Raw genomic sequence first — 26,422 nt, 5'->3', positions numbered from 1 at the left:
TGTACCTTTGCATTGATATTTCACAAGTGAAGGATTTCCAGCCTGAGAATCCTAAGTATATGAGTACATGTATTTGCAGAAGAAACGACATGAACAAAATTAAAAGAATTTATAATAACATTTCAAGAAGAGGTGATAAGAAAATTAATTCCAAAGATTCACCTTTTTTTTTTTTTTTTTTGCGGTACACGGGCCTCTCACTGTTGCGGCCTCTCCCGTTGCAGAGCACAGGCTCCGGACGCGCAGGCTCAGCGACCATGGCTCATGGGCCCAGCCGCTCCGCGGCATGTGGGATCTTCCCGGACCAGGGCACAAACCCGTGTCCCCTGCATCGGCAGGCGGACTCCCAACCACTACGCCATCAGGGAAGCCCAAGATTCACCTTTTAAATAGAAAATCCTAGAAGGGAAAATATTGATATGTTTGATACTGAAGGCAGAGAACTTAAACAGCTGACGGGTTTTAGCAAAGGGTTTGACGTTGGGGCCTTCCAAAGAGGCACATACATAGTAATTCTGGATTTTGACTTTCTATATGGTACCTGCCAATTTGTCCCTCTGTTTGACCTGGCTGGTGCCACGGTCTTTGATCCTGGTGAAACTGTGTCATTTCTAGGCCCTTTCCTTTCAGTAACTGGGCTCTGGACAAGGAATTTGGTTCTGGTTCTCTGTCCTCAGCAATTCCAAATCTCCAGCCTGTCCCCTGGGTCTTCAAGCCCAGTATTTACCAGATCTTGGCTCCATCCTACCACACAGAAGATAGAGCAGAACTCAATTAATTGACAGATTTTCCAATCATTGCTATCAACCCCAATACTGCAGAAAATATCTAGGGATGTTTATGATGGAATGTGTATTTGTGAATAGTATTACACATACACCCCCAAATACTTCTATACACTTATAGACACAAAAAATCTGAGTAGCTCATAATTTTAATAGACATAACACATGTCAATCATGTCTTCTTTCTTTTTCTCCTCCCTTTTTTATTCATTTAATTAACACACTGGGCTACAAGAATTTGGGCTATAAGATACAATTCGTGTCTGAATATTCACAGAATTTAGAGTAAAAATTTGAACTGGATGCTCAGCCTGTTACAAAGTTATATGCTACACTGGTGTTTTAAAGGGGCTCTTTGCCTAAAGCACTCAGAAGTATTTGTAATCTTGTGACCTTGGCAATCTATTGTTGCTTTCAGTCTGTCCCCATCCTTGACCCCATTTTCAGCCTGACCTTCAGCACTCTCGCAGGCATACTAGACCCTCTTATCCTTTTTCCATTCTGTTCTCTTGTTACGCCAGTTCCCGTCTGTCTGCTTTTCTGTTCTTGCTTCTGAATTTCAGAGAAATGCTGATTCAATTTAAATGCATACCACCTAACCTCAGATTAGCAACCACATTATTCATTTCTGGTTGATTCCTAACATAGCCATTCCCAGCATGTCCCACTCTTCTAAGTCCCTAGTGCCCACACTCTTTCATTCATTTTATTCAACGAATACTAATTGAGAATCAACAATGTGCCATGCACTGTGCTAAGTGACAGGGTAATACGGTAGGGGACAAAACAGATCCTGTCCCTGCCCTAACAGATCTTACAGTCTAGCGAGGGAAAAAGGTAGCTTCCTGCCCTTATTGCTTTACTGGAAACATCCAGGCCTTTAGGGAATCATCAACCCTCTCATCTTCCCTTTCTCTGTGTCATCTCTCTCTGTCTCTTACTCAAGTATTTCTTATTTTTCCTCCTGTCTCAGAAGACGAGCCAATCTTACATCCTTTCCCATGAGTCCTTGAATTCATTCCCTTCTTCCTTCTTCTAAGACCTTACTCCCTATCATTCTCATTAGTTTTTATTCTGAAATAAATGATATTTCTCTTAAATCCTTTAAACAGTCTGTATTAAATCAAAGCTGTACTTTGATGAAAACACACTGAATACATTTGCTAATATCTTCAAATTCAGGATTGGCAGAGTTTCTTTGAATGCTATCTTGTGTTTTTTCCTTTTGAAATTTGTGTTCTGTCCCAAAACAATCAGAATAGGAGCCAGGGGATTGACATTCTTGGACCTGGTCTAAACATTCTGGTGAACAGTTCCTCGGCAGATATGTCAGCATTACTTCTTTTTAAATGATTTTATTTGGATTGCCTTCCAGGTACTTTCTATTTTGCTCTGAAAAAATCACACACATCTAAGCTTGGTTTTTCAGTTTTAATCTTAGACTGGCTAGCAACTATAAAGAAAAATTATTTGAATTTTCTGATCTACTAATTTTGGATTGGTAAGGAAGATTGTTCCAGTATCTAGGAACTAGAAAATTTCCTGTTAGATTTAGTAATTACTTCTTATACTCTATTTACTGCATTGATTCATGAAAACCTCTCTCCTATAGGTGATGTCATCCATTACTTTATTGTGGTCATAACCTAGAAAATCCCGAGTGTATGGTCTCTCAATTCCAGTGACTTATTTTTCAGAAAGAAGGTGTTAGAAATTTCCCCTGAGGAAAACATCTGGTTCCTCTTTTTAAAGTAATACGAAAAGAGCATCACACGAAACAAGTTTGGAAAGGTGATGAGAGCATCACTGATGGTTTTGCTTTACCATTGCTCTTCAAGCCAGCATTTCTTCATCAGGGACACAGAATATGTGAGCCAGAAGCACAAATATATCATGTCTTTATTGCTGTTGATACAGTCTGACAATGAGCTATTATAGAGATTTGTGGGAAAACTGAGAACTAAATCCTAGCAAACAGGTAGGCCCTTCAAATGTTTGAGGTGTGAATCCTATACTGTAGTGAAAGTCTGAGACCTCAGTCCTTCTGCTTTAAGGGTGACTGCACTGGGTCTTGAATGCATGCATTACAGGAGACAGGATGAAAGGGCAGCTAGTATCTACCCCTGGCACAATGTACCCCCTCCTTCTTTGGGTCAGAGAAGAGGCTCCACTTTTGACCACACCCTCAGTGTCACAGTTGCACATTTTCTTTAGTTATCATAATTGGCACTTTCCCAGAGCCTCAAGTACTTAGCACCTCCTGGTGCAGAAGCAGGCTCAAGCTGATAGGAGGGTGGTATTGAGGCTGAGAGAGCAGTGGAGATGAATTAAAGCAAACGTGGAGATGAATTAAAGCAGTGGAGATGAATTAAACCTCTCCCTGATAGAGGCAAGCTAGCCTCTATCAGGGAGAGGTAGGTCAGCAGTCAAAATCATCAAGTCCAAGGAGCAAGGTGAATGCTAGCTCACTTTGGAGGGTCTATATGCAAAGGGTCTAGTCCGGGGGGCCTGGGGTGATGTGTAGGAAAAGCCTTCTAGATATTAGCTTCTTCAGAAAATAAGTGGTGAGCAAATCTTAGATCAAGGAGGCCTTTCCAAATTCTGGGGGCAGATGTATCGTTCCTTGAAAAGTGTCTTCTATGAACCAGATGAGGGATTCATAACGGAATCTGAACCTTAGATGACACAGCAAAAGTAAAGAGGGCTTTAGTTCCAATAAGGACTGGGGCAGGGTGGGGGGACATCTAGGAATCTGGGACTTTGGTCGAACAAAGACTCATCAAACAGTTTGGCTACAGCGTGATGGTTAGTTAGGCCTCTCACAACTCTGCTTTAAAGCACAGGCCAGATGTGACTAATTCTAAATCTTTCTGGAGCTGACCTGGCTGCTACTGTTTCATTGGCCATGGGTGTCGGGGAGGGGACAGCTTATAGGCACTGGTGTCTGCTCATCTAGAACAGCTGGAACAAAGCTGACTGACCTGAAACACAGGTCAAAGCTCATCAACTGTTACACACACACACACACACACACACACACACACACACACACACACAAGCTATGGGCTGGAAAGGCTGCCCACTTATTAGTGGTGCAACATATGACCAAGGCATCAGCAAAGAATAGAAACCAGATTATCAGATTATTTAGGAATCAGGCATGAGAACTGACCCACACATAAGCCAAAAGACCTGTTGGGTTAATGGAACGCCAGAGGGTTATTCTTTTGAAGCAAGGTCTATAGGCCTTATACCACCCGGTTATAAAGAGTCCCATTTTGGCAGGGAAGTAACAGGGTGGAGTCTGAAAGAAACAACAAGAAGAGACTGAAAAGAAAAAATTAGGAAGTTCCATTCTTCTGGCTCAAAAAAAAATACCACTTGCATAGTTACAAAACCTGACTTGGCAACAATTCACGAGAAAAAAGACCTGGGGATTTTACTGGTAACAAGCTCAAAATGGGAGAGTTTGTGCAGTGTTGCAAAAAAAGCCAATGAAATCTTAAGTTGCATTAGTAAAGTATAGTGTCCAGATAAAGGGAGGCAATAAAGATAAAGACATAGAGAGACACATATAAATCAGTGTGAATCCAGAGAAAGACAATTAGGCTGTAGAAAAAGCTGGAAACCACGTTGCCTGATATGTGGTCAAAAGAACTGGTTGTGCTTGGCTGAAAGGGAAAAGACTGGGGAAGGAATGTAAGTGTCTTCCAACTCTTAAAGGATCGTCTGATGAAAAGAGTAGCCTTGAGGTTTGTTAACCCAGAGGGCAAACTGAGAACTAGATTTCAGCTCAATGAAAAGCAGACATTTTAAAGAATCAAACCTGTATGACAATGAAATTAAATACTTTCTGAAATCATGAGCTATCCATTACGAATATGTTCAAGTAGAGTTCGAATGGTCCTGTAAGGGAGCCTAATTCATGTGTGGAGGCTCGCAGAATAGAAGAAAGGGAGCTGCATTAGGTGGCCTCCATGATCCTTCCCAGCCCTATGAGTCCATAATTATTTACTACCACCAGTGTTTCCATCTGAACACCCTCACTTCCCATTTCTTCCAGAGTTTGCTCCCACAATTTCTCCCACCATCTCTAGCATCTTGACTTTTTCTCCCTCCAAAGATGCTTTCCAATTTTTATTATTAAAGAATGGAAAAATATTCATTTGATCTTTTGTTTTTGCTTAGAGTGGAGTGCTATTATTGTTTTTACTTGTTCAGCACTTTGTGTTTGGAAACAGCATCCTGATTTCTTTGGAGGACTACCCCTCCCTCCCTCTTGGTTCATAAGATTAAAGTGGTGTTAACCCTTCAGCGGTGATCTATGACACTTGCCTGGTCTTCTAGTAGTTTGAACAGGATTATTTCAGGGATGGGCATGTGATTCAAGTTGTCCAATAAGTATCATTTCTAAGATTTTACTAGAACTGTTAGGAACTACTGGGACCACCTACCGGTTAATTATAAAACTGGAGTTGTCAGAAGCCAGCACATGTAAAGAGTCTACAAGAGAATAAATCCAGCACAGAAAAGTGGGTGTGCTGGGTGGAGAAAGAAAGAATATCTTAACCGATACTGTCAAATCTCTGGACTTCCCAGTTACACAAGCCAATAAAGTCCCTCTTTGGTTTTGATCTGTTTCTTGAAGCCAAAGTAGTCTGAACAATATGTCTGGGCTTTCAATTTCTTTCTGACTTCTGTCATTCATTCTGCTCACTCCATTGCATCCTGTCTAGGGTCCGTCACAATTCGGCCCTGCCCACCTCTCCAGCTTCCTCGCCACAGCTTTGACATTGCTGTGGACAACAGCGCTGGTACAGGAGGAGCAGGCTGGCACTGACCCACTCCTTCTGAAGTCTGATAACCTTGCAACATTTTTGCAAGGTATCTTCTTTACACTCCTAAATGCCTTTGTCTCTGACTCTTCCTTTCACATTGACCTGTTTCTTTCTATGGCAGCTTCATTTTTCTGTTCTTTAGATTAGAATCCTGGAACTCATCTAAGACATGTTTATTAAACACCTTTCATCTGGGTTAGATGCTGGTGATTCAACAGGGAAGTCAACGTTGAGAGCCACTGCAAACTTGGGCTTACAGTCCAGGGTAGAATGTTAACAATACAGTTTACTCCAAATCACAACTTGGAGAGAATCCAAGCAGCTGCCTTTTTGAACCTTGGTTTTACACAATGTAGAAAAGCCATACTCTTAACAGTCACATTTTCCCATTGTAGATATATGACACAAAATTCAAAAGGAACATAAGGATAGAGCGAAAATTCTCTTTGTAAACCTCTGCCCTTCAGTTCCCACAATGCCCCTCCCCCATGCAACTATTATTGTCAGTGTCTCATGTATCAATGCAAAACAAGTTTGTGCACATACAAGCAAATGAATATCTATCCTGCCCACCCTCACCCCTTTTACAGAGCGGTAGTCTTTGCACCTTACTTTTTTTTTCAACAAAATACCTTGGAGAAATGCTATATCAGTACCCACAAAGGCACACTGTTCTTTTTAATGGATGCATAATATTCAACTGTACAGATACACCATGCATTACTTAAATAATCTTCTATTGACGTATCTTAGGTTGTTTCCAATATTATGCTCCTATAAACAAATTTGCAATGATTATCTGGGTTATATAGTATTTTGTGCAAATTGTGAATTATCTGTAGGATAAATTCCAAAAGTAGAATTGTTGGTCAAAGGATATGTCTACTTTCCACGTTGATATCTATTGTCTAATTATCCCCCAAAGTGATCACATAAATTAACAGTGTATCAACCATGGATGAGTGCCTGTTTTCCAACAACTCCTTGAGAAAGTCTGTTATTAAACATTTTGGTCTTTGCAAATCTAAGTGAAAATGCCATCTCATTTTCGTTTTAACTTGCATATTTTATTGGGAGTGAGGCTGAGTATCAGTTTGCGTTTAAAATCCACTTGTATTTCCTTTTCTAGAACTACTTGTCATGTCCTTTGCCCATTTTTCTATTAGATTGTTGACCTGTTGATTGGTATAAGCTCTTTCTATTTTTTGGAAAGCAGACTTTTTTCTGCCATATGTGTTGCAATTTTTTTCTAGATTGCTATCTGACCTTTCATTTTGTTTATTTATTTTTTTGCTTTCTCTTGTTTATTTTGGCCAAGAACTTTGAATCTTCTCTCTTTTTCATCCTCAGTATATTACTAATTCTAAAATTTGTTTGTTCTTACTATTTCTAGATGGGAAAAGAGAATGGACAAATCATTCATACAAGTGGTTAATAGACACATAAAAAGCTCGACCTCACAAATTAAAACAATACAAATTAGATTTCATTTTTTTACTCTAGCAAATTAGGAAAGATAATTAGAGTGAAAACAGCATTGCTATATTCTGTTGGCAGGAGTGCAAATTAATTCAATACTTTGAAATGCAAATTCTCAGTAAGTAGCAAGAGCTTTAAATTAAAAAAAAATTTTATTCAGTAATGGCATATCTAGGAATTTATCTTATGGATATAACAACCAAGATGGGCACATTTAATATATAGAGATATACTTCTACTCAGCACTGTTTTTTTTTTTTTTATTTTATAAATTTATTTATTTATTTTTGGCTGTGTTGGGTCTTTGTTGCTGTGCATGGGCTTTCTCTAGTTGTGACCAGCGGGGGGCTACTCTTCATTGTGGTGCGTGGGCTTCTCATTGTGGTGGCTTCTCTTGTTGCGGAGCACGGGCTCTAGGTGCGCGGGCTTCTGTAGTTGTGGCTCGTGGGCTCTTGAGAGCAGGCTCAGTAGTTGTGGCGCACGGGCTTAGATGCTCCGCGGCATGTGGGATCTTCCCGGACCAGGGCTCGAACCCAGGTGTCCTGCACTGACAAGCGGATTCTTAACCACTACGCCACCAGGGAAGTCCTCAGCACTGTTTTAACAGGGGAAGAACTGAAAGAAATTTGAAATCTATTGTCCTACAAATAAATCACAGTGCATCCATACCAATAGAGACAACACAGCTAATGTAATAATAAAGTTTAAAGCTATTAATGATGTAGAAAAATTCTCACACATATTATATTAAAGATGAGATACAGGGCTTCTCTGATGGCGCAGTGGTAGAGAGTCTGCCTGCCGATGCAGGGGATATGGGTTCGTGCCCCGGCCCGGGAAGATCCCACATGCCGCAGAGCAGCTAGGCCTGTGAGCCATGGCCGCGGAGCCTGCGCGGCCGCGGAGCCTGTGCTCCGCAGCGGGAGAGGCCACAACAGTGAGAGGCCCGCGTATCGCAAAAAGAAAAAACAAAAAAAAAGATGGGATACAAAATTGCTTAGACAGTGAGATCACAACCACATAAAAATATATGAAAAACTGGAAAAAATATGTCAAAGCAGTGGTTGCTTGTATTTAGAGAGATTATGCATTTTTCTCCTTTTTACTTTTCTGTGATTTCTCAAATTTTATAATGTGCATATATTATATAATCTGATAAAAATCAAAATAAGCACATACAAAAGGAACGTACAGCTATTTCTAGGATTTACTCTTCATCTGTTTCTATGATAACCGATAGGCCTTCAGGGTTTTCTTTTCCACACTGGGATTATTGAAACAATCAATATTACTCAGTCTTGCTATCTCTAGTCTCCTCCAATATTCTGTTAGATTACTCAGAAACACTGCCTATTATTACTGAAGACCCCAGGACAGCATTCCTATTTCATGACACTTAAATGACTCAGGCTAATACACCAGCCCTCTAAAATTTGGCCCCAGTCTACTTAAATCATCCAAGTGCATTTCCTACTACTCCCCAGGAATATCCTGCATCCTCGATAGAGTGGTCTCATCACTGTTTGTGCCACCCCACACCCTTTCTTTGTTCGTTCTGTTCACTGTTCTTGTAACTGCCTTCCCCAGGCTCCCTTTGTGCCCAGATCTGATTCATCCTCAGGAGGTTTCTGTCTCCTCCGTGTTGACCTTCACCTCACCCTTGGCTGAACTCTCAGAGCATGCCCCTTCAATCACAGCCACAAAGTAATGCTTCACAGTTCTGCGACCATTTCTTGTGTGCTAATATTGACTCCCCAACTGTTCTGAAAGCTCTGTGAAGGCGGGTGACGCTAATCACAATCTTCTTGTCTCCTCCCACTTGGTTTCTACCCAGTGCTGAGCAGAGGGTAAGGCCTGGCCAACGCCTGAAGTGGCTGCAATGATGAGCAGGTTCTCAGGCAAGGTCTTCTTTTCGCCTTTCCTCTGTTCTTGCCCAGAAGCCTCTCTTCTGAGGAGGGCCTGCCCAGTGGCAGAAGAAAATTAGCAGAAGCCCTAGTGGGGTTCCAACCCTGGCTACACATTATAAGCATTTGGGGAGCTTTAAAAATATGGCTGCTTGCAGGGAACTCTGCTCAAAACTCTGTAATGACCTATATGGAAAAGGAATCTAAAAAAGAGTGGATATATGTATATGTATAACTGATTCACTTTGCTGTACAGCAGAAACTAACACAACATTGTAAATCAATTATACTCCAATAAAAATTAATTTAAAAAAATATGGCTGCTTGCCCTCTCCCATCCCCTGCCCTACCCCTGAGGTTTAGAATTTAATTGGTGTAAAGTGGGACCAGCAGTGATATGTTTTCTAAAGCTCCCTCACTGATTCTAATGGGTTCATTGAGTGCCACTTCTTTCAGGTCTCAGCCCTTTTGGCGTGCACCCATTCCAGCACTTTCCTGTCTTATTTCCAGGCAGGAAGTCAACCTAGAACTGGCCAGAGACGCCAAAGAGACTGACTTTAGATAAATCCTTTGGCATCAGCTATAGCCTTTGTTGTTTTTCAAAGGTGTTTACTTTTGAATTGACAGCTATCCACGTAGGGGCCTGCTCTGAAGGTTGCCTTGCCAGGGTTGCCTTTCAGTCTAGGCACCAAGATAAGCTAATGGATAGACAGACCAGCACTAGGGTTAAAATAAACTCGGATCCCCTCAAACAAAACACTGTTGTTATAGAGTATAGCAAGTCAACTGAAGCAGTTTGTTTCATGTGGAAATACAATACATAATTTGTGTGACAGAGCTAGAACAAAATGTTAAAGAGAATATATATGTACAAAGAGGAAAATCTCGACAGTTATCAACCATTATAAAAATCCTACTAATGTATTAGTACATAACTCCCTTATTTATATAATAACAAAACAATGGCAGCAATAATAATAATAAATTTTTAGCACTAACTATGCACCAGGTACCCATTCTAAAGGTTTTATTTGGAATATTTAGTTTAATCTGACAACTCTACAAGATAGGTACTGTTATTACCCTCATTTCATAGATGAGGCAGTTGAGGAAATGAATTACTAAAGATTTTGCTAGCTGGTAAGTGGCAGAGCCAGGATTAGAAAACGTTCCGAGCTTCTGTTCTTAACTTTGTAGGACAAATTCCTATTTCAATGGAAAATGAAGTTTTTTTGGTTGTTGTTGTTTTTGTTTTGTTTTTACCATCCAAGGTTTCTCAAATATCTGAATACACATTAAATACCTTCCATTATTTTTACTTTCATGACTTTCAAAATTCTTCCAAAGCGTACTATACACATCACTGTTTCCTTAGACAGAGAGCACTGAACACAATTTAACCTTTTCTTGAAGACTCCACGTTAGGATCACAGACTTTGAGGATGCTAGATGGAACCTGATTCTCTCAGTCTTTTTAAGGTTTTGCCTAGTTAGGTCCCTCAGACTTCACTGGGCTGGACAATTACTGCAGACACCTTTCCCTCAGCCCCAACTAAAGGTACCTGCGCTGCTCATGGGCACTGCTGAGGTGTCAGCCCCAGACAGCTGTGTTCTGTTCTCCGCAGGCCCTGCAGTTCCTCAGCCACACCTGATAACACAGAGTGGACTCCTGTCCTAAAGCAGCCATGCTCTAGGCTGGCCAGCAGTCTACAGCATGGACCAGTGGAAAAAGTTTAGCCACAACTGGGTGGTGTGGTTCGGATTCTCCCTTTGGGGAATTTGAGCTGGGAATTACTGGTGAACAGTGGGAGCTAGAAACATGTACACAGAGAGCCAATGGGGTAGAATAAGCCAAAGTTATGAGGAAGCAAGTCTGATGCTAAGCACAAGCTGTGAGGTAGAAAAGAGGTAGAGAGCAGGAATCACCAACTCCGACCTTCAGCAGCGGGGGTGGGCTATGCAAATGAGAGAAGGGGGCGTGGCGAAGGTAGCCCGGGCTTGGCAAAGATTCGGGTGACGGCCAAGTTCATGCCCCACCCTAAGACTTTGGAACTCTAAACGTGAAGGCACCACACCGGCCAAACAGAATGAGTCTGCAGGTTGCAATAGGTCAAGAGCTGGCAGCTTATAAATTCCTAAGAGGGGTTGAGGAAGTGGGTCAGGGGAGACAGAGAAGACGCAAGACACTGCTAAGCGCAGCCAGAGGGGAGAGCTGAGGCCGTAAATAACTGATCACTGAGGTGACGATGTGCGATGTTGAAGTCCCGGGGTAACCTTGGATTCTCGATGGCGTCCTAGTCCCAGTCTTCCTGAGGTCTGGCGCTGCTACAGCGCCTGGTGTTCCAGAGGTTTGGTGATTTGGCCCTTGTTGGTTCCCACGAGGCCCTGAGGGGTTGAGATCCTTGTTTTCTTCATTCCTTACAACTCCTTCCCCTAATATTAGATGTAACTTGAGCTGTTCCTCGGAACTAGAAAAGCCTGATGAAAACACTCTACGTGGCCCCAGATTGCTCCTTTTTCCCCGTTTGGAATTATTGTTCTCCTAATTATAGTTCTTCTATTTCCTCCTTGGCTGCTAGGCCGTCAACTCACTTTATTGCTGCAGTGTGCTGGCTTCTACTAGCCATTCTCTCTTCGTTATTAAGGCTACTCATAGAGTTAGACATGAAATCTGGAAGCTTGGTGGAATTAAAACAAATTTAAAGTAAACAGGTAATTAAAGAGGGGTGCATTTTATATTATGTGAATTATATCTTAATAAAGCTGTTATAAGAAATTAAATAAGCAATGAAAGACTTTTAGTGTCACGTGAACTTTAGTGGATAGTATTTTCGAAATGTAATTTGACTGTTCAGATGCCTTTCTTGTTTACTTTTGGCTCTAGTCCAATCAGTGAATGGCTTATTAAAGTATCCCTTGATTCTCAGGAACCAAAACATACAAGGAAAGGAAAGAAGACTTATTTTAAGACATTATTCAGAACCCAACTGAAGGAAGTATGCATGGTCAGAGAGCTTCTCTCTCATTCTCTTTCTCTTTCCCTTTCTCCTTCTAGCTACTTGGTTCCCTAATCTCTTTGTCCTGTTTCACATCTGCTCCACGTTCTTCTCTGCAAATTAGTTATTTTGCTTCTCTGTAGAGTTTTTACTTTCTTTTCCTTCATAACACCGGCTTTGGGCTGCCATGCTGTCAATTTTGGCAATGCATGACCTTGCATCATGACCTTGCATCTTCAATGCCAGCACCCTCCAATTCAGCCTTCCTGTCTCTGAAAATCTGATTGACTCAGTTTGGGCCAAGTATCTGTCCCTGGTCAAATTAGCTGGTCAGAGAGCAACAGGCTCTCTGAGGAGACTTCGTCAGGGGGAAAATGATTGGCATTTCAGCCAAAGTGAAATTTCTATATTTCTGAACTCTGATAGGTGATGTGTTATTACATATTTATATTCCCTCTTTGTTATTCTCCATTCAGTGCTTAGAGTCCTGCTAACAATAAACAAATTGTTGATGATATTACTTCACTATCTGGAGTCAGATGATCTAGCCTAGTCAAAAGTCACTATCTTGGTTTTCCTTCATGTATAAATACAAAATATATTAAAGACAATTCTTCCCTTCAATGCTTGCCTGTCATCTCTCAGGATCCTATTACTGGATTATCGTTGTAAAACTTTAGTTCATGTTAAACGAAACATAAGGAAAATTTAATTTTTAACAACGTAGCTAAAAGTTGTTGTTGATGTTTCTGTGAAAAAACACTTTAAACTCCACATTGCATCTACAAGGAGATGCTTTCCTGACCCAAAAGTTGTCACAAATGTAGGGGCGATTTGACAATTTGTCTAAGATCACTACTTTTGAAATCATGTTTCTTTCTTTTCACAAAAGTATGAAATGATTACAAGTCAATCATGGGTGAAAGAGTTTATTATTGGTTTTTCAAAAGATGCCAAGTGTTGGAGGAAATTTTTCTCCCTGGCCAAGACAAGAACAGTTTCATTTTAAAAACAATCAAATGGGGCTTCCCTGGTGGCGCAGTGGTTGGGAGTCCGCCTGCCGATGCAGGGGACACGGGTTCGTGCCCCGGTCCGGGAAGATCCCACATGCCGCAGAGCGGCTGGGCCCGTGAGCCATGGCCGCTGAGCCTGTGCGTCCGGAGCCTGTGCTCCGCAACGGGAGAGGCCACAACAGTGAGAGGCCCGCGTACCGCAAAAACAAACAAACAAACAAAAAAAAACAATCAAATGCAAATGAAATGTTCCTCCATTTTTACTCTAGCATTTGAATGATACTAAACAGTTTTCAAGCACTTTCTTATGCATGATTGAACTTAATACTCAAAACAGCATTCTGAGGGTGGTAGTATCATTTTGTAGCTGGGAAACAGGCTCAGGGAGGTTACAGGACTTGTCTAAAGTCACAGTGCTATGTGCTCCAGATACAAACTGGTCATTTTACTCTAAATCTTGTGGGTTTTGAATGGCACTTTGCTGTCCCTTTATTTTGTCCCTAAGAATTTCGGGGGTGGGGGGCCATGGGGTGGCATCAGTTAAGTGCTGTATCTAAGTGTTTCAAAATCCACAAATTCTCAGTATAATCCAGATTTATTTTTCTAACTCCAAGGCCCATGCACTTGATGACATAACAAAACTACCACCTAATTATTTATGATAAATGCAAAGTGATAGTCTGGGGGTTACCACTTAAGACAATGTTTGACCCTGTCCCTCACAGTTGAAATCACATATGCTATTTCATTCAGTGGATCCCTTTCTAATTTTGTCAGAGATGTAACCCTCATTCTTGAGATTAAAATAAAATGTAAATCTCTAACGAAACCATTCACGGAGGGACTAACTCTCAGTGCTATCCCAACAGCAAATTAGTCCCCTAAGTGAGACAGTGATTGTGTGGTTACGATGCTAGCCTACTTAAAAGAAGAAAGGTTTTTAAGGCAATACATGCATTTGCTATTTATATTTAAATTGATCCTACTAACTACCCAAAGTGTTATTCAATCATTAGAGTAGGCAAAGCTTAGAAAACCCTCCTTAGCAGTTCAAGTTACTCTAGGTATAGGAAAATAACACAACGATTTGGCTTTTAAAAATAGTCCCTGATTCACATTCTTCATGAATTTAGATTTGTTTTTCCTTCTACTAAGTCTAAAATGAGCAAGATTTTGTGGGGTTAATTATTATACAAAAGGCAGACATTAGATTGGAATTTAGGTCCTCTGTGTGCACTATTCACTAAATTTCATTTCTTAATATTACATTTGGTGCTTATAACAGGATCCTCAAGACTGTGCCAAGCAGAGGAATTCTAATAGTTCTTGTGGTCTGAAGTGCACAATCAAGAAATAATCCACATGGAATAAAACACTAAGAAGCTGCTAATACATCAGTTATTTCTATTTCTAGTTCTTACTTCTTTATGTTGACTGTATTCCTAATTTCTTTGCTTAAAGGCACTTAGGATCACTTTGGGAAGAAAAATCATCCAGACATTTAGGAAACATTTTAGGGGAAAGGAAAGCAAGTGCAACTGATAGAAAGGAATGAAGGTGTGAGGGTTGCAGTTCAGAACAGAGAGGAAAAGTTCGAGCCAAACATAGGGAAACGGCAGCATTAGACTTCTCTTAAGGGTAAAAGAAGGTGGGTGTTAGGAAGAAACGAGAAAAGTTATTTTAAAAAGCCCACAAGATTTAAGAACTACGAATATAAAGAGAAGCAGAGAGTCCCCTTTTCATATATGAGTTTGTGAAAATGTGAATTAGAGTAAAATGTGTGAAAGCTAAATAATAGAATTATATATTTTAAGGGAGGATTTTATTCCTGTGTGTGTGTGTAGATGTAATCTCTGATAATGTGGTTCTAGCACTTTACTCATATTCTCAATTTTGCATTCTTCTATCACAACTGGATAAAAAATTAATCAGTTGAAGTCTAAAAAGCATCTGAGGAGGATGAAGATTTGCTCCTTTCTGACTGTCATGGTTGTATTAAATTTATAAGACCAATGCTTCTTATTCCTATTATCAACACTTTTATCTATATTTTATACTCTTTTAATAAAGGCAAAATGCAGTAAACTATTCAAATATTTATCCAAACAGTGTGAGGCAGACTGTTGCCTACCAGCCAACTTCCCTCTCCGACCTTAAATAATCATTTGTTAGCTGGAACACAAAGAATCCAAGTTCAGCACATGGAGGAAACTTAGGAGCATCATCTAATATATGACTGTGGATTGAAGTCAAGAAAGTCAGGTAGGGCTTCCCTAGTGGCGCAGTGGTTGGGAGTCCGCCTGCCGATGCAGGGGACACGGGTTCGTGCCCCGGTCCGGGAAGATCCCACATGCCGCGGAGCGGCTGGGCCCGTGAGCCATGGCCGCTGAGCCTGCGCGTCCGGAGCCTGTGCTCCGCAATGGGAGAGGCCACAGCAGTGAGAGGCCCGCGTACCGCAAAAAAAAAAAAAAAGAAAGTCAAGTACATGGAAGGCCTAATGTTGAAATCATTTTTTCAGAAATACTTGCAATGTATTTGGATGTATATTAGTAAGAAAGACAAGAGATTAGATAGGAGGATTTTTTTTTTTAAGTAAAGGGAAAAGACAGAAATTTAGCTATCCTGAAAAGGCAAATGTTTTAGTAAAGGTTCAAAGGATTTTGTGCATTTTGGTCATCATCTCCATCAGGCTAAGTGCCTTGGACTTGGAAAGTCCTGAGTGACCCTGGGCAAGTTCTCTCCCTTCAATGGGCTTCATTTTCCACACCTGATAAATGGGAAAATTATTCCTTACTGTATTGATGTAAAGATCTCTAGGTAAAATACACAAAGCGCTCATGCAGTGACTGTCACTTAGGTACTTAATAAGTGGTGGCAAGCTTTTGTTAGATGGGTATTCTAAAGAATAATGACTTCTGATGACCACAGACCGCTCTTCACTGTCATAGTTAGCAGAAGGCTACTCCAGCTGGCATTAGGGAGGAAGCCTACACCAACAGCAGCAGGAATCACTCCATGGTTTGTTTAGGTCTCCCAAGCCTGGTTTAGGGGTAGTGCTTTACAAAGACAGGAATCCTATGGTAATAATATTTTCAGGACACTTTCCCTTCACCACCCTCTGCAATGGTTCTTGAATTCATCCTCTTCCTTTCCTTCCTACTGCCATTGCCCATATTTATGCTCATGCTATTTAGCCACAACCATGGCAAAATCTTCTAAGTAATCCCCATCACTAATTTCTTCCCCCGATACCTGGCCTCTAGTCACATCCTTATAAAACATTTATAGTAATCACTTGCCCCTTAAGAACCTGTGGTAGCTCCCCAGTGCTTACAGAAGAAAGTCCGTCCTCTCTGCTGTTTTATGCAGCCTTCCACAGTGAGGCCCCAGCCCACCTCTGAAGCCCTATCACCTTACACCCAAGTCTCTAAAACCCTATCCTACCACCACCAGAAAAGTGAGATGTTTCAAGAGTAAATCCTATACTTTATAACTTCTAAATCTTTGCTTTTTCTGTTTTCTTAGTCTCGAATGTCCTTTTCATGGGGGGAATTCCAATCATCTTTCAAGGTTCAGCTCAAACCTTATATCCTCCAATTAGTACATCAAGCTGAAATTAGTTCCTTTTTTCACGGCTCCTATCATGTACCGATTTTTAAGTCCTATAATATGCTATATATTGTGATTATGAATTTCTGTTTTCCTTCTAGACAGTAAGCTCCTAAGGGCAGAGAATTTTCTTATTCATTTTTGTAAAATGTTTTTCCTGGAAACCACTGAAAATGAGCATTTTAATAAAAGTCTTCTTGGTAAGTGACCAAAGACCTGTAATGGCCAAACTCAGTGGAGGCTCTTCAGTTTTATCTCATTTGAACTCTTACGATATTTGAACTGTTCATGCCATTCTCCCTTCAACCTCTTTATTCCCTTGATTTTGGAAGCACCACTCTGTCCTGATATTTGATTTTTTCACAGATTTCTACACTGGCTCCTTTACTATTCAGTATTCTTCAGGGCCCTAATCCTTAACCCTTCTCTCTTCTTACTTCATGCTCTACCGAGAAAGCTGCCCATACTTTCTCAAAGATTCAACTACTAAGTATGTATCTAGCTAGAAGCTTTTGTTCATCTGTAAGAGAGATCCCCAAAATAGTGGCTTAAACAAGATAGAAGTCTGGACGTAGGCAGTCCAGGGCTGGTTGGAAGTTTCACAGTGTCAACAGGGACCCAATTTCTTTTCTTTGAGGATGTTATGGCATCCTCAAAATCCTCAAAATCCTGTTTGAGGATTTTATTTGCAAGATACAAGGTGGTCTAAGTTGACTGACAGATCTCCAGCTATCATGTTTGTGTTATAGGCAGCAGGAAGGAGGAGGGAGGGAGATAAACACCTGCCACCCTCTCACCCCCGACCCCTGTGCTTTTAAGGAGACTTCCCGGAAGTCCCACAGAACAGTTCCATGAGAATTTAGCCACAAAAGCACAACTATATATCACATATATATTTCATATACATATATATAGATTTCAGGCAACACTATGTCTAGTTAAAAAAGGAGCTTCTGGAAAAATGACCATTTTTCAACCAACATGGTAAAAATTCATCTGGACAGGAATCATCAGAGAATGTTCAATCGGACTTCCCTGGTGGTACAGTGGTTAAGAATCCACCTGCCAATACAGGGGACATGGGTTTGAGCCCTCGTCGGGGAAGATCCCACATGCCGCGGAGCAACTAAGCCTGTGCGCCACAACTACTGAGCCTGCGTGCCACAACTACTGAAGCCCGCACACCTCAAGCCCCTGCTCCGCAGCAAGAGAAGCCACTGCAATGAGAAGCCTGTGCACCACAATGAAGAGTAGCCCCCGCTCGCTGCAACTAGAGAAAGCCCGCGCGCAGCAATGAAGACCCAATGCAGCCAAAATTTAATTAATTAATTAATTAAAAAAAAAAGAGAATGCTCAATCCAGGGAGGGACGTCTGCCACAGAGCTGAACATTTATATGGTAATAAAGTATTTCCCCACGGATTGCTTATTGGTCAAAAAGGGAGACAGTAACTGTACAATGGAGTAACCAGACAACACCCTGACCGGGTGATCAAGATGAATATAACCAATGAGGAGCAGGCAGACATCATGTGGCCTCCAGATGTGACCCTGTGAAGGACATGACATTGCATATGTGGTATTCCAGCTGGAAGTGCGTAGCCTGAATCGAATCATGAGCAAGCACCAGACAAACCAAAACTAAGGAACGGTCCATAAAAGAACTGACCTGTACTTTTTAATAATGTCAGTGTCATGAAAGATAATGGAAAACTGATGAATGTTTCCCCATTAAAGGAGACTAAAGAGACAGCAACCAAATACAATACGTGATCCTGGACTGGAGGAAAGCAAGATGCTCTAAAGGGCATTATTGAGACATTTGACTAAACTGGTAGAGGTACTTCAGAGAGAGAAAGGACAAGACCTGATGACTAGTCTTGAATCTGTTTTCTCCTTTCTATTCCCAGAGTCACTGTCTTAGTTCAGTTTCTCAGCATTTCTCCCCTCAGCCTATTTCTAGAATCTTCCAAGTAATATCACAAAGTCCAATGTCTTTCCCTTCCAATCTGTCCTCCATATTGTCACCAGAGTGATTTTTTTAAAGCACAAATCTGATTATGCCAAATTCCCTGTCTTAGTCCATTTGGACTGCTATAACAAAAATGCCATAAACTTGATGGCTTTTAAGCAACAAACATTTATATCTCATCATTCTAGAGGCTGGGAAGTCTAAGATCACAGTGCTGGCAGATTTGGTGTCTGGTAAGAGCTTGTTGTCTCATTAAGGGCTGCCTTTTCCCTGTAACCTTACATGGAGGAAGGGGCAAGGGTACTTTCTTGGCTTCTTTTATAAAGGTGATAATCCCATTTATGAGGACTCAAACCACATGGCCTAATCATCTCCCAAAGTCTCCACCTCCTAATACCATCCTCTTGGGGGTTGGGATTTCAACACATGGATTTGGAGACGGCACAATGCTTCAATCCATAGCACCCTTAACTAGAAATCATCTGTGCGGGCCTTCCCTGGTGGCACAGTGGTTGGGAGTCCGCCTGCCGATGCAGGGGACACGGGTTCATGCCCCGGTCCGGGAGGATCCCACATGCCTCGGAGCAGCTGGGCCCGTGAGCCATGGCCACTGAGCCTGCGCGTCCGGAGCCTGTGCTCCGCGGCGGGAGAGGGCACAGCAGTGAGAGGCCCGCGTACCACAAAAAAAAAAAAAAAAAAGAATCTGCCTGCCAATGCAGGGTACACGGGTTCGAGCTCTGGTCCGGGAAGACCAGAGCATGCCGCAGAGCAACTAAGCCCGCGCGCCGCAACTACTGAGCCTGTGCTCTAGAGCCCGCGAACCACAGCTACTGAGCCCACACGCCACAATTACTGAAGCCCGTGTGCCTAGAGCCTATGCTCCGCGACAAGAGAAGCCACTGCAATGAGCAGCGTGTGCACATCAATTAAGAGCAGCCCAGCCCCTGCTCGCCACAACAGGAGAAAGCCTGCGAGCAGCAATGAAGACCCAACGCAGCCAAAAGTAAATTACTTAATTAAAAAAAAATCATCTGTGGTCTAATCCTAGCCATTTAAGATACTTCTCTACATGGATTCAGAGTTCCTTATGGGGCATTTCCTTCCTGCACTCCCATCTCAAATGGTTCCAGTTCTTGAATGTTCCCTCCACCTTTCGTAGTCATGACACAATGCCCAGGATGACATAATGAGGACAAGAAGGGGATGTAGGAAGCCAGTAAGATAGGGAGTTATTTTAAAGCTTTTACCTAATTTAAAATATAGGCTGGACTACCATGTGAAATGACTCCATTAAAAATTTTTTAAGGAGTTAATTTTTCAAAGAAATAAGTAAGTGTCTACTGTTTATGCCAACTCAAAGGAAAGGGCAAATGAAGATGGGCTTGTTGGCTGACTTCCACCCTAAAATTTCCTGTGAGGCTATTAAATGTGGCCAGCCAAGGATCTTATTATCTTAATCAGAATTATTCTATCAACAGGCCTTTTTCTCTGTCACAGCTGGTGCTGAGAGCCATATGTCATAAAACTCCCGTACTCCCAAAGTTTAGAAGCTTTGCTGAAACGAAAATATATCACTGTTGTTGAATCAAGTGACCTATGGAGTTCCCAAAAGAATTGTCCTTTATATTTTATAGTTATATAGTGAAAACTCATGATTTTTCTTACCCATGTGGCTTTTCTCCCATTTCCCATCTGTTTACTCCCTATAATTTTTCCAAAATATTATTCCATCAATCTGTTCAATAAAAAAAGATTGCTTACCACACTTGCTCTCAGGAATAAGAAAGCATCACCGGAATTGCATTTAGTGAGGAGCTGATATAATTCTTTTTCTCTGGACTTGTCAAATAAGATTACCAGCAAACAAATACCCATCTAGAATTCAATACAGAAGATCCAGCTATTATATATTAATATCTATTCCATAGATCTGTATCTATACCCAAGCTTACATTTTAAGGCATTAGTTTTAACCGTTGTCAAGCATTCCCTTAAAAGTCAAGTCTGTATTAATATAATGAACAGTGAGAGAGGATTAGGAGTATTAATTGTGAATTGCTTGAGTGAAGATTATTCATTCTGCACCATGTATTCTGTCAAGTGGAATTTTAATTTGTGACCAAACACCATGTTCATTTCCATAAAGGAGAGGTGGTCTATAGAGCTCCTGATAGATTTGCATTTCAAAGGTATGCTGTTACATAATTTTATACCTAATCTATGAATTTGGCATGTCTATTTCTAGTTTGCTCTGTGAATTTAAAAAGTTACTTACCTTGTATTCTTGGAGTAAGTGAAGTAATATATTATTTGTGACAGCAACAATTTCTAAGCTATGGATCCATTTAATATAAGTTATTATACTTAGACTCTAAAATCATCCAAGATTTACAATTAGATTCCAGGAAATTGATGGAGAAAATCTGAGTTACTCTGCTGATTCATCAATGTCCATGTAAGTTTCCAAAGCATTGCCAAAAATCTTACATGTTTAACACTCCTAAATACAATAGATTAGTGATCACTCTTTTAAAAGAGCAGATAATAACTTCTTTACCCATCTCACAGGATTGTGAGAATCTTATGAAAAAAAATAAAGTGTTATTCTACTATTAATTACTATTATTAAAAATAACAGTTTCTTAAGTTGCAGATATGATCAGAGAAACATAACTCTTGAGAAACCACCTAATATTATTTTCTGATAAAAAGTAGACAGAGGAAGAGTAAGTTCCACAGCCTGGTCTCATTATTTATTGCCTGTGAAATCAACAGAGCTTGGAAACCTGTCTTGGGGTGAGCCTTCTAGGACCTGGACTTGACCTGGATTATGCCTCCCCCTTTGCCTATTGAAAATATCTATTGTAGTATCTTTTACTAAAACCTTATTTTTCCCATTCTCTGAAACAGTCAACAACCACAACACACTCAGCATGGGGTGGGGTAGAGTCCTATGTCCAGGAAGGCTGGCATTCATTCTGATTGATCAGAACCTGTCTTAGACACCCTATGGGGTAGACGCAATTTATTATCACCATCATTATCATCATCACCATCATCGTCCCTATTTGAAAATTAGGGAATTGAGAGGTTAAATAACATTCCCAAGGTCATATAGCTAATAAGTGCTAGAGCCAGTATTTGTATTCAGACAGTCTGTCTCCAGGATCTGTGCTCTTAACCTTGACACTACTGACAAGTAGCTGAGTGCAAGGGCCTGTGGAAAAGAGTCATATCCAGGATGTGCAGGGGAATCGGATGCATGGAGAGGGTTCAAAGAGGAGATAGCAGAATCCCAGAGGTAACTCTGTCTGCCCTACCCCTAGAAAAGATCTGGATGGAATATCTGTAACTAAATATTATACATTCAAGGAGCATTTGAACTGGATGGGAACTTGAGAAAACAGATGGATGCCTTCCTTTTACAGATGAAGAAAATGCAGTACCAGAGAGTTTGCATGAGGTACCTAGGGACATTAATTCAATTAATCATTTATTTAGTCAAATACCGTGCTACGTGCCCAAGAATTAAAGATAGCAGGTCACGTTGCCTGCCTTTGAGAAAGTTATATTTTAGTCAGTAAACCATGTATGGTAAACCAAAATTATGAAACAGCAAAAAATACTCTAAAAGAGACTGAGCAAAGTGTATAAGCACCCAGAGACTCTCCCTAGGGGTGTCCTTGAAGGCTTCCGAGAGGAAGTAGCACCTGAGCTGAGTTTTGAAAGATGAGTAGGAGTTTCCCAGATGGAGAATGAAAAGAAGGTCATTTCATGCAGTCCAGCTGATTGGTGGTAAAGTGCAAACTGACACTCCCATACCCTCACTCAGTCCAGCCCTCATCCTTCCATACCACCAGGGAAAGAAATCCCCAGTCTTGGGAAGCATTCTTGACAGGACTGTTCTAGAGATCACGGGAGAATACAAGCCAGGAAAATACACAAAATCGGTGGTAACTGTTAACATTTTAAATCATTTCTTCTCTCCTAATCCAAGGGTTTCACATCTCTTACTACTGACTTCATTATACCTTGCAGCTATATGTAAATTACACGTAGAGGATATTTTAATGTATCTGCTTTCTCCCTATTTCAAAAAGGCAGAGATAATTTACTATACAACTTTCTCAAATTACTCTTAGGATTTTTTGCTTAAAGAATTCATGAGGAAAATTGTTTTATTACTATTGCTACGCTTCGTATATGGCGGTGAGAGTAACCATTAGTTTTCAATTCCAATCTCTGTTTGGCAAACCATTTACTAACACTTCCGTCTAAGAATGATCATATATCTTGTTTTCTGCTTAGGATCCTAATTCTCTTACAAGAGTAAGACTGGCCCTGGCTTTCAGGATTCAGTCTTCCTGATCTTGAATATTTGCAAAAATTTATGTAAAATTCATAGACTTTATTATTTTTTAATTAAATGACATTTTTCTTCCAAGTTTTTTTTCCTTCAAATTAAAATATTAACTACATTGGTTAACTGTGCTCAGATTATATGCGTTAAGGTTAGGTGCTGAACAAGGGCTCCTGGAAAGAGGGGGAATTGGGAGTAAAGTCCAGCATGAGCCTTGTCAGGCTCAAGAAATGAAGACTTTTCCTGACTAGCACGTAGGTGCCTATTAGGCTAGCAGACTTTTTGGTTATTCAAACATAGATTTGGTCTTCCGTGAGAAATTAGGAGGACTTAGAATCCCCAGTTCAACTTTGCCCTTTTAGAAAGATTATCACTCATGGTTGAGTTCTAATTACACCATTAGATTAGCTTTGACCACATGATAGACCAGGACTTGAATTCAGTCTGACTCTAGAACCCTTGCTTATGTCCATCAAGATGTGTTGATGCCACTGTGCAACTCTGCCTCTAATAAAAGTAGTGTCAAGTCACATCATAGCATCGGTGCCTGAAGTTCCTGTGCCTGCAGGCTGTCAACCCCCAATACCCTCTCACCCCAAGGCCCCACCAAGTAAAGAACCCTCCTTTCCTTGGCTATTTTGGGCAATTTGCTAAGGTCAGGGAAGAGGCATGGAAGTGCTCACACACTTGTTGATTGGCAGCATCCAGTCTTTTCCTTCTCTTCTGTTCCTGTTCCCTTCATCAACGCTTACTGTCTGGGAAGGTGCTTGAAGGGGCCTCATTATTGCCACAGGCAATGGTGTCCTTCCAAAGAGGGTTATAATAAGCAGCAAATACTTATAAAGCACTCACCATGTTCCAGGTACTGTTCTAAGGGCGTGACACATAAAACTCCTTTGATCCTTTAAACAGCCCTGTGAGGCAGATACTATATTATCCCTCCATTTTATAGATGAGAAAACTAAGACACAGAAAGATTAAGTAACTTGCCCAATAAGGTAATAATGAAGCTAGTCTGACGGCGGTGCCCATCGTCTTAAGCCCACGGCTTGTACTAATGCCTCAAGACACACTCCTGATGCTTCTAACAGTTGAGGTTAAAGAAAGGCTCTGGGTTCCTTTCAGGAGTGATAAGAAGGGCCTGCTCCCAACTGGGGCTACACTCAGTCCTCTCAACTCTAGGGTATCATATGTGCTCAGATTCTCTCAAGCCCTTTAATGTGAACAGCCCCTTGGTTTTCTTGAGTAAATGCTTCCTAAAGAATATTCATGTTTTCATAAGCACAGGCAATGGTTTACCTGCACTTAAGGGTCAGTTTCCTACAGAGAAAACTTTTGTTTTAATTGGGGTATAGTTGTTTTACAATGTTGAGTTAGTTTCTACTGTACAGTGAAGTGAATCAGCCATATGTATACACATATCCCCTCTTTTTTGGATTTCCTTCCCATTTAGGTCACCACAGAGCACTAAGCTATACAGCAGGTTCTCATTAGTTATCTATTTTATACATATTAGTGTATATATGTAAATCCCCATCTCCCAATTCATCCCACTCCCCCTTTCCCCCCTTGGTGTCCATACATTTGTTCTCTATATCTGTGTCTCTATTTCTACCTTGCAAACAGGTTCATCTGTACCATTTTTCTAGATTCCACACATATGCGTTAATATACTACATTTGTTTTTCTCTTTCTGACTTACTTCACTTTGTATGACTGTCTCCAGGTCCATCCACGTCTCTGTAAATGACCCAATTTTGTTCCTTTTTGTGGCTGAGTAATATTCCTTTGTATAGGTACCACATCTTCTTTAACCATTCATCTGCCAATGGACACGTAGGTTGCTTCCATGCATGACCTGGCTATTGTAAATAGTGCTGCAGTGAATATTGGGTGCATGTGTCTTTTTGAATTACGGTTTTCTCTGGGTATATGCCCAGTAGTGGGATTGCTGGGTCATATGGTAGCTCTATTTTTAGTTTTTTAAGGAACCTCCATACTGTTCTCCATAGTGGCTGTACCAATTTACACTCCCACCAACAGTGCAAGAGGGTTCCATTTTCTCCACACCCTCTCCGGCATTGATTTTTTGTAGATTTCTTGGTGATGGCCATTCTGACCAGTGTGAGGTGATTCCTCATTGGAGTTTTGATTTGCATTTCTCTAATAATTGGTGATGTTGGGCATCTTTTCATGTGTCTCTTGGTCACTACAGAGAAAACTTGGAAGCAGACACAAGTCTGTAACGACACAGCTTCCTACTGCACACGTTATTTTATGCTTGTTTATTCATATTTTTCCCCCAGCAAATATTTAGTGAGCAGCTGCTCTGTATTCACTGATATGGTAATAAGCCAAACAGTCCAGATTCTTGTCTTTATGAAAGTCATGTTTTTTAAACAGCAGTTATGCTCCTTGGAGTCATGTTTCAACCATTTCCATGTGAGAAGCGGTTCCACACTCCACATTTGAGTAATTAAATGGCCCCCTGGCCAGTTTCATGTGGCTGCACCCTGTGCAATTCCACAGGGGCCCATGCTTAGAAGGGGTGTTTGTTTTAGTGCTCTGCTGTCACCATTTTGGAATTTTTACAAATTTATGAACAAGGGTCTTGCATTTTCACCTTGCACTGGGCCCCACACATTATACAGCTGGTCCTGACTGGCCCTTATAGATGTCCTTGCTCATAAGACTGAAAACTGCTTGCAGTCTTGAAATGGCTATTTTTCCACTCACATTTCAGAAATCTCTGGGTCAAGTTTTTAATCAAAAATCAGACTCAATGTCCCAAGATGATGGCCATTGGGTTCCTTCCCCATCTCACTCCAGGAATCATTGTGCCTTTGTTGTACATCACTTGGCTCCTGTAACTCTGAAAACAAAGATCAGTCGAAGACTTGAACTTGCACTGGGGTACGAACAAGAAAATAAGGTTAAACTTAAGGAATCGCACCTCACCCCAAACTATTGACTTGATCTCTTTTTGGCTCCCCACTTGCAATCCATTTACTTTTTCTCCCTCCCATGTCTTAGTGATGAGAGGAGTGAGCTGTTTGCCTTTGGACACCACGTGGGGCCAAAGGGATGTGGCAGAACTGGAAATAGGAATCCTTATTGACCCTGCTTTTGGCTAGACTGTGATGTAGGCACTTGGACTCTAGAGTCTTCCATGACCCTTATTCCCCCTCAGTGTCCATGACCCATTTGCTCTTTTCCCTTTTCTTAAAACCTGCCCTGTGGGAAAGTGGAAAAGAGATACTATCAACTACTTTTTATCAAAATGCAAATGACTGATAAGACTTAATGTGTATCTCTTCTCATGATATTTCAAGTTTAACTTAGTCCAACCCCATTTGATTGCACTCAAGGCTGAAGAGCTGATAGGAGAATTCGAGTTCAGTCAGAAGGGCCCTGGGGCTGTGTGGGGAAGAATGCAGAGGAGATGAGAGAGGAAGAGAGGAGAAATC

At 41.0% G+C, this 26,422-nt stretch overlaps 1 long non-coding RNA gene across 1 annotated transcript; it reads right to left on the bottom strand.

Annotated features, from left to right (window-relative positions):
• Positions 1 to 168: 168 nt before the first annotated feature.
• Positions 169 to 26,422, bottom strand: LOC307176162. The gene is made up of 5 exons (XR_013824632.1): positions 24,658 to 26,422; positions 20,357 to 20,470; positions 5,240 to 5,326; positions 542 to 744; positions 169 to 399 (listed from the first exon to the last, which is right to left on the bottom strand). It is a non-coding gene; the product is annotated as an uncharacterized lncRNA (long non-coding RNA).

Source organism: Stenella coeruleoalba (assembly GCF_951394435.1).
Source record: "Stenella coeruleoalba genome assembly, chromosome: 17".
Taxonomy (NCBI): Eukaryota; Metazoa; Chordata; class Mammalia; order Artiodactyla; family Delphinidae; genus Stenella; species Stenella coeruleoalba.
The sequence above is the reverse complement of the archived record's forward strand: the minus strand, read 5'-3'. Positions and strand labels throughout refer to the sequence as shown.